This window comes from Tympanuchus pallidicinctus, unplaced genomic scaffold (assembly GCF_026119805.1).
Source record: "Tympanuchus pallidicinctus isolate F22 unplaced genomic scaffold, pur_lepc_1.0 scaffold10, whole genome shotgun sequence".
NCBI classification, from domain to species: Eukaryota; Metazoa; Chordata; class Aves; order Galliformes; family Phasianidae; genus Tympanuchus; species Tympanuchus pallidicinctus.
This window is the reverse complement of record NW_026294619.1, coordinates 4,131,453-4,144,440: the sequence shown is the minus strand read 5'-3', so window position 1 is coordinate 4,144,440 and position 12,988 is coordinate 4,131,453. Positions and strand designations below refer to the sequence as shown.

At 36.7% G+C, this 12,988-nt stretch overlaps 1 protein-coding gene across 24 annotated transcripts in view; it reads right to left on the bottom strand.

Moving 5' to 3' along the window:
- ZBTB20 (zinc finger and BTB domain containing 20) overlaps positions 1–12,988 on the bottom strand; it is a 466,833-nt gene that overhangs the window by 253,307 nt on the left and 200,538 nt on the right. The window contains exon 7 of one of the 24 annotated variants that reach the window (XR_008211405.1): positions 466–500. The exons of 22 other annotated variants lie outside the window; for them this stretch is intronic. The gene's annotated coding sequence lies outside the window, so the exon portion shown is untranslated. Of the gene's footprint in view, positions 1–465; positions 501–1,770; positions 3,909–12,988 lie in introns of those variants that run through there. One more of the 24 variants, XM_052704515.1, reaches the window with a different exon arrangement.

Genomic DNA, 12,988 nt, shown 5'->3' with positions numbered 1-12,988 from the left:
CAGCTCCATCTTTTCAACAACAGAGTTTTCACGGCCCTGGTATTCCTATAAGGCAGAATCCTCTGACACTTAGGGTCTTCTTCTGATCAACAGCTAGCATTTATTTACAGTTAGTGCCTGCAATTTGGTCTTTGTGGCAACACTGGCCAGAAGTGGCTTTCATAACCTCTCCAAATTATTTCAATACCTTCTGCCTTTGCATTTAAATCCACCTTATGAACATAGCAAAATAATTTGAGAAAACTTCTGTAGGACACAATAAAGCAAGTATCTACAATAATCCCTATAACAAATGTACTGAGACAGAAATGGAGGCAGAAGTTTTAGTTGCCCAGAGCTGAAGAGTTGATTTCAGAATCAGGCAGGGAATTCAGGTGTTCTCATACCCCTGTGAAGATCTATGTACTGCCCAGCAATTTTCTGAAATGTATCCTATACAATATACTTACAACACGTCATACTTACATAAGATATTTATACAGCTTAAAATGTTCCACTTCCTGTCTTCAGAAAGCCTTTATTCATTCAAAACTCGTCTCAGAAATCATTGTCAAAAGATGTCAGCTTTAACTATTATCTCTTATTCCTGACGTGAGCATAAACATAAACTATGCCCACTTTATGACTCCTTTACATTGCCAGGACGACACTTTAAAATAACCACGAATCAAGCCCTATAACTTGTTAATTGACCTTATACACCCTGATGTAATATCAACAAAATTAGCAGCATTACACTAGGGAAGAATCTGTCCAAGAATGTGTACACAGACAAGAACTATTTGTAAAGGGCAAAAGAAAACAAACCCGACACAATACTCGCAACCACAAACAGGTCAGATCCTCAGAGGATAAAGCTATGAATAAATTGTTTGCAATATAGGCACATTTTCCTCCTGAAATGTTATCGAAAAGTATGAAATGTTCTTAGTGCAGTCCCTTGCCTTCTCTTTTTTTTTTTTTTTTTTTTTTTAAATCCTCCAATTAGCAGGGTTATATATTTTTCATTTACATTTGACTGAAATCAATTAAAAATATGCCGGCTCATCCTTATTAAAGGAATTTCTCATTTCTACGGCTATCAATCACTTAAATGCAATAAAAATGAATAAGTAAAGTTTAGAGCAACGTAAGATTTTACTCTGCTTCTGCACTTGCTGCTGTTAACTGAAGAGTGACCGGACACTTCCACTGTATACATTTGAAGTTTGGAGGGGAAAAAAACAGGAGAAAGAAGGGGAGGGAGAGCACAGCACAGTGCAGAAGCCACGGATGTTCCAGAGCACACTGTGACAGGAAAGTACTCAATAGGAATTCCAGCAGCCAAAAAAGATCATAAATAGATCCATTGTCTTCCAGTCTGAAGCCCTTAAAAAGGCTCGAAATTAAAGCCTGTGCTGCAGGCACCCAGTTGCTCCTTCCTTTCACTGGGATTTGCAGGTCTTAATGCAATCTGTCGGGAGGAAAAACAGTGGAGCCTTACAGTCCGGAGAGGTAGCAAAAGCAAAAGGCAGGCGAGAGTTACATAACTGGCTTTTTACATAAATATTGCAGCGAGAGTATTTTGCTTTTCAGAAAGGGAAAAAGAAAAAAAAGATATTAAAAGACACAAGAGAATTCAGTCCAACCTCCCGTACTCGGTGTCCCTTTTTCGCTTTGTAACATGCAGGCGAGCAGTTCAAGGGAGGTTTTTCTTTTCCTTTTTCTGCTGAGGCTAAACAAATAACCAATTCAGCCTTAAACGTTTTGTAATAGTTTTTCTCGTATTACCTGAGAAGTGCACCACATCATGGAAGATGGAAGAAAGCCTTATTCTAATGCATAAGCAAGTACAGCTTGCTTATCTGCAGCACAGGGCACTGAAAATGACCATGGATGTTAAACAAACTCCCTTCGGTAAAGCCTGAGAAAAGGGAAAAAAAACTGCAAGGCTCCCCATCTGTTATTTCCCTTTTTTTTTTTCTTTTTGGCTGTAGAAAAGCAAAATTATGCAAGAGCTTTTGAATGTAAAGCCTGTGTGAGCTTTTTCCCTTTTTGTCTCAGTGTACACGGTATGCGATATTGCGTAACGGAGCCCCGAGTGGGCGGTCAGCAGTTACTATTGATTTACACTGCTCCATACAATGCATTCAGAGCTCGGCGAGAGCTGCGCACGGAGGAAGGCAGAGGAGTGAGGTGGGGATGTAAGGTATGTGTGAACAGTGGCCCTGTGGAAAGAGGGGAGCAAAGCATTCAGGATCAGAATTCTGCTGTTCTGAACCAAGCACTTATTCCCTCCTCTGTGTTTTTGTGCCCTCCGCCAGGCCTTCAGCAAAGCAGATGTTCAGTGACCAGTCTCACCAGTCAGAAGTGGGGCTTCCCTCCCACACCGACCACTTAAATCTCATTATAAACTCCAGAAAAATGTTACTGATGTCATTGTGGCACTCCAGTATAAAGCTGCAAAGGAAACTCATTTTCAGCCATGAGGGTTATTGTTAAGAAAAATATTCCTTTAGCAATACTTCAGATCAACTTTTGACTCACTCCTTCAGAATCTGCTGTACTGTAGGACTACTTAAGTTAAAGGCACGATAGACACTATGGGCTATAAAGCCTGGCATTTTTCAAGATGTTAGGGTAACATGGTAATATGGGAACTGGAGAACAGAAACAAGAAACGCAGTCTGCTTTGCTCATCCATTAGGACTGCCAAAATACTCCTGTTATTTTCTTTTGCAGGCAAACACACACCTGGAGTCCACGACTTAGACACTGGCATGACCCGAGCTCTATAAAAAGAAGCATATTGATTCAGTAGGCTGAAATTTTCCCATTCCCACTGCTGAATGCCCATCACATTGCCGAATCCTTTGTCTCCAACACAAGACATGGGTTTCCAAATTCTACCTGTTCCTACTTGACTCTGGGTCCTACAAAGCACTCTGCCATCACCAGGGTGGCACAACTCTGAACCACTGGGCACCAGTTTCTTTATTCACATACTGGGCTGGGGATTTTGCTAATGATGTCAATGTGAATGTAGAGGGTGTTAATAAAATCTCTAAAGCATACTGACAAAGACTGAAAGTAGCAGGCTTATTGCAAGCCACGACAGACATCTAGCCTAGCGTCAAAAAAAAAAGGAGAAAAAAGGAGGATGCTGATTACAAAAACCAAACATCCAAAACCAAAATGTACAAAGCCCATAACTACCAATGCCCTTAAGGCTTCATTTGCATTATCTTTGCTGGAAGACATGCACTTCACATGTTGTTCTCTTCCAGCTCCATATAATGGACAGCACGCTTTTCTTTACAGGTCAAGCAAACAGAAAGCCCACATCATTATAAAAAAGATAGATCCTATTTTAGGGAAATTTAACAGCTATACAAAGTCTCTGATTGTTCTGTTGATCTTTTTTTTCAGATTCACATCTACTAACATTAACTATGATACTACCAGCCGGCATGCATTCAGAATCTCTGTTGGGATTTTAGGTTAGAGAGAAAAGGAAAACAGTAATTCACTGTCTTACACATGCTTATTCATTTTGTTTGCACAAAACTGAAACTGCATTGAAATAACCCCAGAAGTGTTTTATACACAAAATCATGTGTGGCCTAACTAGACTGATTTTTCTTAAAATTAAACTGACTCTTAGAGAAAAAAGAACAGGATGGAGAAAGCTGGGCATGCATTCTCAGCTTAGCACTCTTTAGTGATCGGTCAGGCCAACAAAAAATGTGTCCAAGTACTTTCTCCTCTGTGGACGACGAGAATATTGGGATAAAGAAATGAGACACAGAAGTCTACCACAAACTCTACCTCTACCTGACTGTATTGGTGTCCAAAGAAATTATGCTTAACGATCAAACTGTAAGTGACACTATGGAAGATGAGTGTCTCAGGAAGAGTGACCCATAGAACAAACATTAAAAGAAAAAGAAAAAGAAAAAGAAAAAGAAAAAGAAAAAGAAAAAGAAACAGAAAAAAATCAAAACAATCCCAAGTTCTTCAAAGCATGTGAAGAGGACATTCTCAGCACCAGTTAATACACTTTAAGTTAGTCCACAGAATGTCGTACGTCCTCATCCTATTGGATGCATAGCAGAAGCATAAAATGTATTAACCTCATGAAACAACATGTAAGAGAGGTTCATAGAGAAAATAGGGAACTTTCAGGAATGGCAAAGCAAGCTCTCATGACAATAAGAGCAGTTCCAACAGTGCTATGTTTACTTTACCAACATCCAGAGGAGATATGTATTTAAACACTAGTTTGAACATTAGGTTATAAGCAATAGTACTGTACAGAAAAGCTTCAAAGAGAGATTCAAATCCCCTAAAAATGTGGGGACACAAATTATGGAGTTCAGTTCTCATGAATGTTGTACTTGAGAGGCTGTCAACTGGAGCTGACAGAAGTTTCCATTAAAATCAGCTTGCCTTCAATCATTCAAAAAATGTTGGAAACTGCTGTGCAAATTTTCTATTTTTAATGTTTACCTCATATGCAATTTCATGAGATCCTGAATAAACAAAAGTTCATCTGTTTTGCACATAGGGAACATGAAAAAAAAAAGAACATCTAGAGACTTAAAAGAATTGGAAATAAAGAAAGGATTAAACTATCTATTGTAAAAAGCATTAAAAATGAAAAGTATGGATAGACTCAAAGCTTAAAAAGTGAATACTGGCTAGTTTCATGTTTCAAGAAAAAAAAGTTTTATAAGCTTTAAAAATCCACTCAATTATGAAATTCTACCAAATATTTTAGCAAGGGCATCATGGAGAAATACTTAGGCCAGAAAATCCTAAAATAAATGTCAGCAGTACTAACTGCTGCTCTTTTTTGCATCATGGTGTGTTACTGCTTTTCTTTTCTGATGCATGTTCTTCCCACAACACATGTGCAAAGTAGTCTTATTTTTCACTACAAAAGGTAAGTTTGTGGTGTGGAGCTTGGGATTTTTTTGCTGTTAGTTTTTGATTAGAGAAAAACATTAACTGTAAATACTATTTGCATGTATCAAAGATTCTATAGCTGTGCATTTGCTAAAAAGCAACATGACTTCTCAGAAAAGACTATCATAAGGGAGACACTAAGGTTATAAACGAGTTATCACTCTAGAATTTCATGATTTTGTATGTAAGCTTAATGTTTTTCAATGCAGTTTCCATCTTTTTAATGACTGTAGGAGGAGAAAAGCATAGTGCTAGGTTGCCATGGACTTTTAATGGCAAAATGAATAATGAAAAAATATTAAAATGATAGAGACAAAAAACAAACACATTAGAAATGCCTGCTAACTCTTCTTGCTAGTTAAATAATCAATAAACCTTTTGCAGGCCTCTTGCAACATGTATTTCCTTGCAGTGAAAGAAATATGTTTTTCCTGGCAATTTACTTTGATTTTTTTTCCCCATAGGCTGCTGTTTCACATGAACCTCTTGGATTCCACCATTTTGGAAATGACCATGACACAGCAGAAGTTACTTAATTTTCCCCACCTCCCAACCAGCCAACCAAACATGTGTAATGATATATTTCCTAATGGTTCCTGCAGACTGACATATTTTTGAGATGGTTTTAGTCAAAATGAATGGCAGTAAAATTGGCAAAGACTCAGAAAATAAAATCCAAGGAGACTAGCAAAGAGTAGAGTCAGAAAAAAGGTCTCTGGATATTATTGTCGTGTCTGCCAAAACCAAAATAAGTGAGGTTATGTCAGTGTTTCCATAATAAACCTCATTTTTCAAGACTCTGTAACTCGGCTACAATTATCTGATCCAGACTGAAATCAACACATACAAGGACTTAGATCATGTAGAAATTTATTTCTACATAAAAATATTTATATAAATATGTAGATATATCTAAGTTATTTTTTCTATTGCAAACACAATATAGCATTATAAATTAATCTGGTGAGGAATTATCAATTTACTGTATCAGAATTAGAAAGAGAAGGGAGGAGGAATGCAGAAGACAAAATATAGAAATCCCTGTGATATGGGGGATATATATGATGCTCTGGGATAGAAAAACTTTCATAGTAGATATTCCCTACAAGATTTTGAAAAGACCATATTTCTATAGTAACTGGGGGCTCAATGTAGCCCTTATGCAAAAAAACTTAATATTTGTTTCGGTCCCTAGAATCAAAACCCTATTTTGAAGCTACTCTGGATGCTATAATATGTATTAGAATAGGAATAGACTGGGAGGGGCTCAAAAGAGTTTATGGAATAGGCAGTAGAGCTTGTTAACTTTTAAAGTACTGCACTTCATTATGTTAGCTCACCTCTCAAATATCACTCTACAGGTTTGATGCTAGGGGAGTCTGAGTAACTCAGGAATGTTCAGACCAACAGCAGGTTGCATGTCTGAGGATATGTGACTGCTTCTGCCACGGGCCCTACTAGCAACAGCACCTGAACAAAGCCAGCATGCTTTACAAAACTCTTCTACTAGCTCAAGGAAATGCAAAAGTGCCAATGTCTCCTGTGGCAGATACAAATTTCCCCAGTGGTTCTCACTATTCATACCTATAAAATTCCTGACTCCTCCTTGTGCTTAATTGATGTATCTCAACAGATAGAGCAAAAAATTAGCACCTTCACAGGGTACTTCACATGACACAAAAATGAAATTCTTTTTAAAAGCACCTAAGTGATTTTAAATTGGGGTCTAACCCAGATATCTGAATGTTGATATATACCCGGAAGAGCTTATTTTAAGGTATAGAAATAAAAAAAGATGAGTAAGAAGTGGCTTGCAGCAACCCGTGTAAAAAGTTCAGGACCAGAACCTAGGAGCTCTGAGCTGCCTCTTTTAGAATTACACAAATAAGACACCAAGCCTTCCATCACTTGACATTTTAATTTTCTGACTTTGGTCATGTTTTATCTCACTGAATATTGTTTGTCTGAGTGTGTGCATATCTGAGTGTGTGGTGGCATTTACCTTTCTTCTGCTTTGCACTGTGTTCTTTGGAATACAGAAACTTGTCAATCCACATCAGCTAATTGTGTATTTTGAAAACAAATAAATTAAAAATAAGGGGATTGTTTGTGGTGCAGTGCAAAACAGCAATAGCATTTTGTACAGTTATACTCTTATTTTTTCTCTCCGTTGTACGAGGAGATATTAAACACCTTGTTCCAGGAGTAGTTTCAATGAAATCATGAGACCTCTTAACAAAACAGGATACTATTCAGTTACCTAACCCTGTGACATAACTTCTACCCATTCTACTCACAAATGGTGAAACAAGTACACAAATTGGGTAAGATTCCACACTAAGCAAGAAGCGGAGTTGGAAACAGAATGCCTGACTCTTGGCAGCTGATTAATCTGATCACTCTCAGCAAATTGTTGCAGAATTAAAACAAAAAATAATTGACTTTCCAGGCCATCCTGAATAACTACAGTGCTTTCTTTATATCTAGTAAGTTTAAAACCTTTTTGACTCTAACTAATTATGCCATAGCTGTGTATTGGCCAAAGTGAAACTGCTACAAGAGAGAAAAAATATAAGAACTGACATCAGAGGTTTGCAAAAAGAAGGATTTGATATATATATACACTTATACACACTCACATTGTTTCTTGAAGTTAATTTCGTCACAAACTTAAATGCTTTCCCAATACTCTGCCTCTCAAAATCATTTGAAGAGACTGTAGGACCTGAAGCAAAGAAAATCTGTACAGCAGCAGAAGCAAAAAGTTCACAAACACAGAGCACAAGGTTTACTGTAAAAACAGAAACTAGTGGTAGCAGTTTCTCAGTCTGTGGGTCTGGATTTTTATGTTTATTTGCTTATTTTAAGGTAATATTAGAAACATTACGCAGCCTTCATTCTCTGTTTTCAGCTCTGGTAGAAATTACATGATAAATTGTATTAAGCAAATAAGTGAAGATGGTAAATCTTCCATCTTAATTACTGCTCATATTGAAAAGTTTTCTTACCTTTTCACTACATTTGCTGAAAGCCAACAGTGTCATCCCTTCAGTAATTTCAATGTCAGCAACTCGTTCGTTACACGAATGAAAGTAATAATGAAAGTGTGCCGATCCGCTTGCCTTCACTCTATATTGTGCCTATATTTATAGGCTTATGCTTCTATTTGAATCTATATTTATCTGCCTTATCTGCCTACAGTGCATCTGTTTCTCAAACACACAGACATATATACACGCACACATGTGCGTGCACACAAATATACAGACACATAAACACACATACGGGTATAACCAAAAATATGCATACTTACAGTAGGCTTCTGTTCAACAGTAAGGTTTGTATAAATATAAACATATGCGGCATACACAACATAAATGAAGACAGATACACAACGAAAATCAAACAATTACATGAATACGCCTGGCTGGCTGTAGGAAGGTTTGTGATTCAGTGGGCTGCCTAAAGAGGACTGTGTACAATTAGTTTCTCTTACATTCCTCTTTTGCCGTAGCTTCGCAGGCAGCAACAAATTTGACTGTTATTTTGCCTGGAGTTTTTCCGTGTAAGCTTGCTTGGCACAGCTGTGCAATCACTGCCAGCCTGTCTGCAGCCTGGTTCCCTGATGGTACCACTAGCAGCTTCCCTCAGGCTATTCATTAAAAAGGCCAGGGCTGAGCCACCTTGTGCCAGTTCAGGAGACAAATCCCTAAAGGGAACAAACAAGGTGTGACTCCAGATCCAGGTCAATCTGGCAATTTTAAGGCCAAGCATTAGTTGTGCGTTTCCCCAGGCTTTAAGAATAAACAGCATTTTCCCACATTACCAGAGGATAAACAGGAGTATTCACCTTCTTGTCAGCAGAACCAGCGTGCCTCCCTTCCCCACGTCACCAGTTAGGCTTCCAGCTGCTCTGTCCTGTCACCACAGTCAGGACAAGGTCTGTCTTAGCCTCTTTTTTTCCTGCTAGCTGGGGTTCTGCTAAGTCTATTAGAACTGCAAAAGAAGCTGACTAAACTTTATGCTGTGATACTAAGGTCTCTGTGATGTTGTAGTGTGATAAAGCCTGCATTAGGCCAGTTATGGAAACAGATTATAGCACGTCTCCACTGGATGCTCTTAATGTCCTAATTCAGTACTTTATTCATTCACATCTTATCAGCTCAGAAGGGTGTTGGAGGAGGAGGTTCCACAAGATAACAGCAAAGCTAAGCAACAAAGTCACTTGGGAAGTTTGTGTGTCCTTCTTTGCAGAAGCTGTGTTTCAGCTTTCCAATTGTTCATAAGACAGTGAAAATGAACTGCCGATTCAACACATCACTCATGGGCTCTCTGAAAGGAGTAGGAACCCCTAAACCAAAAACTATTGAGTATATAAGGCAAAGACATAAGGTACAAACAGAAAAAAAATCCATTGGTTATGAAGGGCAGTCAAAAAAGGCAGCCTCACCTATAACCTTCATGCAAGCCTGCAAAACTTCAATACTGGCCATACAACATAGCTCATCTTTTTACAGGAGTGAAAAACTATGTTCAAGTCTAAGAAAGTCTACACTGAAATCCAGGTAATAACTGCACAATTATTTATTTTTATTTATCTTATTTGCATTATATTTAATGTATTCTATTATTATACATTCACTATGATCATCATGACTTATAATGTTTAACTTCAAATACTTATCATTGATTATAATTGTTGAAATATATTTAACTAATGTATTTAACTATTTATTAAAATCTATTTATATTATATGAACATTATAAATTAACTATAACTTAATGGACAAAGAAATGAATAGAGGTATTTTAAAAATCACAGAGAAGTTCTAAAATATCCTTTAACTCACAGTCAAGAAGAACAAAAACACCCTTATGAAGACCTTTTATGCCAAGATTGTGTGGCTATCTAAAAATACTACTTCTGAAACTTCTGAAACAAAGACTTATGGATGGTTGCTCTTTCATTCACTTCAACATCCCAAGAAACTGGACCTGTATTAATTTGATACTTAATTGGTATTTGATGGTCCAACTGAAGGGGATTTAAGATAATCAACAGACAAGAAGGCATTTAAATAAAATACATATATATTTTCTATGCAGACAATTATTTCACATATCATCACTTGATTTATTTTTGGTTTTTATATTTCCATTTCTTGATTATTATACTCATATTCACTGTTAAAGTTACTCTTTATCCACTGATGACTTACACAACTATTTTAAAATTATACTAAAAAAAAAATCTCTTAGCTTGCCAATTTTCCTAACTGCACAACATACAGAGTAACATGAGGTCAACAGTACTTGAAAAGTTTATATATCTAGAAATAAAATACAAATTTGAAAAAGAAAATAAGGAATTTTAGGTTCATCTATGTATTATCTGGGCTCCCTCAATCTGGAAGTGCCTATTAAGAAAATACTACCATACTGCTAAAAATAACAGTCTTGTGATGACTGTAATGAGCCTACATTGATGCTATTCTTAGCAGTGTCCATTCACTTTTATTTCTCAGCAGGGTATTTTACAGTTTTAGCATGTTTAAGAGCATCTCCAAAGTGAAAAGTATTATTTAATTCTTGAGGTAACAACACACTGATTACAGAATATAGTTCCTCTTTGAGAAGCTGTGCCCTACATTGTGCCTTTAGACATATAAGAAACTACTTAAGCATTTCTTTGATGCACAAAAGTATAAACTCCTACCTCATTTGTTCGGCATTCTTTGAAATTCTGTAGGTAGAACATAAAAGGGATCTGTTTAATGCAAAATTCCTCCTTCTTGTGACAAAGAGAGTGAATGTTACCAGAGCAGAAGAAATGCATCTACCTTCCTCCATATACAATGCACTGAGAAAATATACGCTGGGACAAACAGCTAACACATCTTATATTGCTTGAAGGAAACAGTTATGTGAACACATAAATACCTCTCAATTCTTGGCACATTGTCTGCCAAACTATTTTAATATCTGACATACATCTATCCCTTCTTAGGACTCCTTCTATTAGATTTACTCATATACTACATAATTTCTTGAAGAAGATTTAAGGGTATGTAAAATTCAAACTAGATAAAGTAACCCTTTACTTTCAAATAAATGAAAATATAAAAACATAAGGCCTATCTTTGCCTCAAGAAAACAGTCATGTTGCTTTATGCTCTTGCAACTGAATGGATATATAACTCAATCTTATATTAGTATAACTATATCCATGCATGAAGTTGATCTAGTATAATTACTTCATTAAAAACATCTATTTAATCAGAACAATTACATTAGTGTAAAATCTATGCACACACTAAGCTTTAGTTGATGTCTGAAACCACGTAAGACAAAGTGGTAAATACATGTTCCTGACTGATCTCAACAAAGCTGAAGCTGCCCCAAACGTGTTCGACATGAAGCAGGACACATAAGCCACGCATAAACAAGTAGAATCAGAATTTCAGAGACCAACAATGCTTATCTGAAGGTTAAAAAAAAAAAGAAAATAATTGTTTGATTTCTCAACAGACAAATAGTGAGGAAAAGTTATAAAACTGAATTATTTTGCCTAGTGGGACAAACTCAAAGGATGACATGCATGCAGCAAACCCACCGAGTCTGATGAGCAGCTCATCTTAGAAGAGGCTGAAAGCTCATTGACAACAGCTGATCAGTAGTGCTTTCTAACAAACAAGAACTGAAATTGAAGACATACAACTACAAACTGGTACCATTATCATCTCTCTGCACAACAGAAGCTCTCCTATATAGCCAACAGCAAATAAAACATGGAAAAAGAGTAGGCAGCATGCTTCCTGAAATGTGCCATTACAGCAGTATCTCAATTTAACCCATAACCACTGCAGAGGAGTAGAAGTTTGACTTAGAAAATTCAGTAAGAGAAACATTAAAGTTGTTCTAAAATTTGAAGGCTGCAGGAGTGCCTCCCTAGCTTAGCACAACACAGAGTTTTTTCTTTCTTGAACCCCCACATACTACAAATGATTTAAGAACAAAATAAGCTCTTGAAACTGAAATATCAACAGAAGAATTTCAAAATTTTATAAAGGGCCCTCCCAAATGGCAATGCTACAGGGTTTAAGCACTGAGTTTGATGTATCTTTTCAGGAGCTTCTAGGTTTTTTATTACATTCAAATATTTCTGTGATTCTTTGAACACAGAAAATCACCTTATTCCTCTTCAGAAGCCAGCAGAAAAAGGATCTTGAAATAAAAGGAAAAAAAAATTGTTTAGCTCTGTAGATTATCTTCACAAAAATAATGAAAGACATCAACAAACAGAATACTGGCAAAAACCTTAGGAAACGATTTAATTGTATCACTATTAACTTAAAATGATCATCCCAGCTTTCCTGGAGAAATGTTACAAATCACTCACTCCTTTCACAATGAAGAAACAGTACCTTGCTCCCTGCAGTAAGCACTGAAAAGACACTGAGAAGGGATTTTGTGGATAATAATCTTGAGGAATTACCTTAAAGACTGAAGGGGAACCATACTCATGTAGAAAATACGTGATGTGGGGAAGGGAAGCAAGGCAGGAGAATTAGAGTAAATAATCAACAATGATCCCTTCCAACGTCGATGATTCTATCAAATTTTCTTATCAGATATTAATTCAGAAGTTACATTGAAATGTACTGAAATATTTCCCCATGTACTTTATTTGACTTGGTCCTGCTCAGACAAAAAAAGCTTGCCTTTACGTCCTGAAAAATTAACAGGTAGAAGATTCAGCATGCACGGAAACATAATGTGAGGAATGAAGGTTACATCCTTTATCACATACTTTATGAGAACTGCTGGAGACAGATAGTCAGGTTACCATAATCTATACATCATCACTTCTCCCTATCTTGACATGTCACCTTCCTCTACATTCCTGAAATCAAATCTTCATTCTGCATTTCAACAAAGCCTAACCACTCCTTCATCCATCTGGTGGAAATAACTCTGGGAAGGAAGTAATTCTGGGAAGGCCTTCTATACTATTCCACCAGATATATTTTTCTAGGCTAAC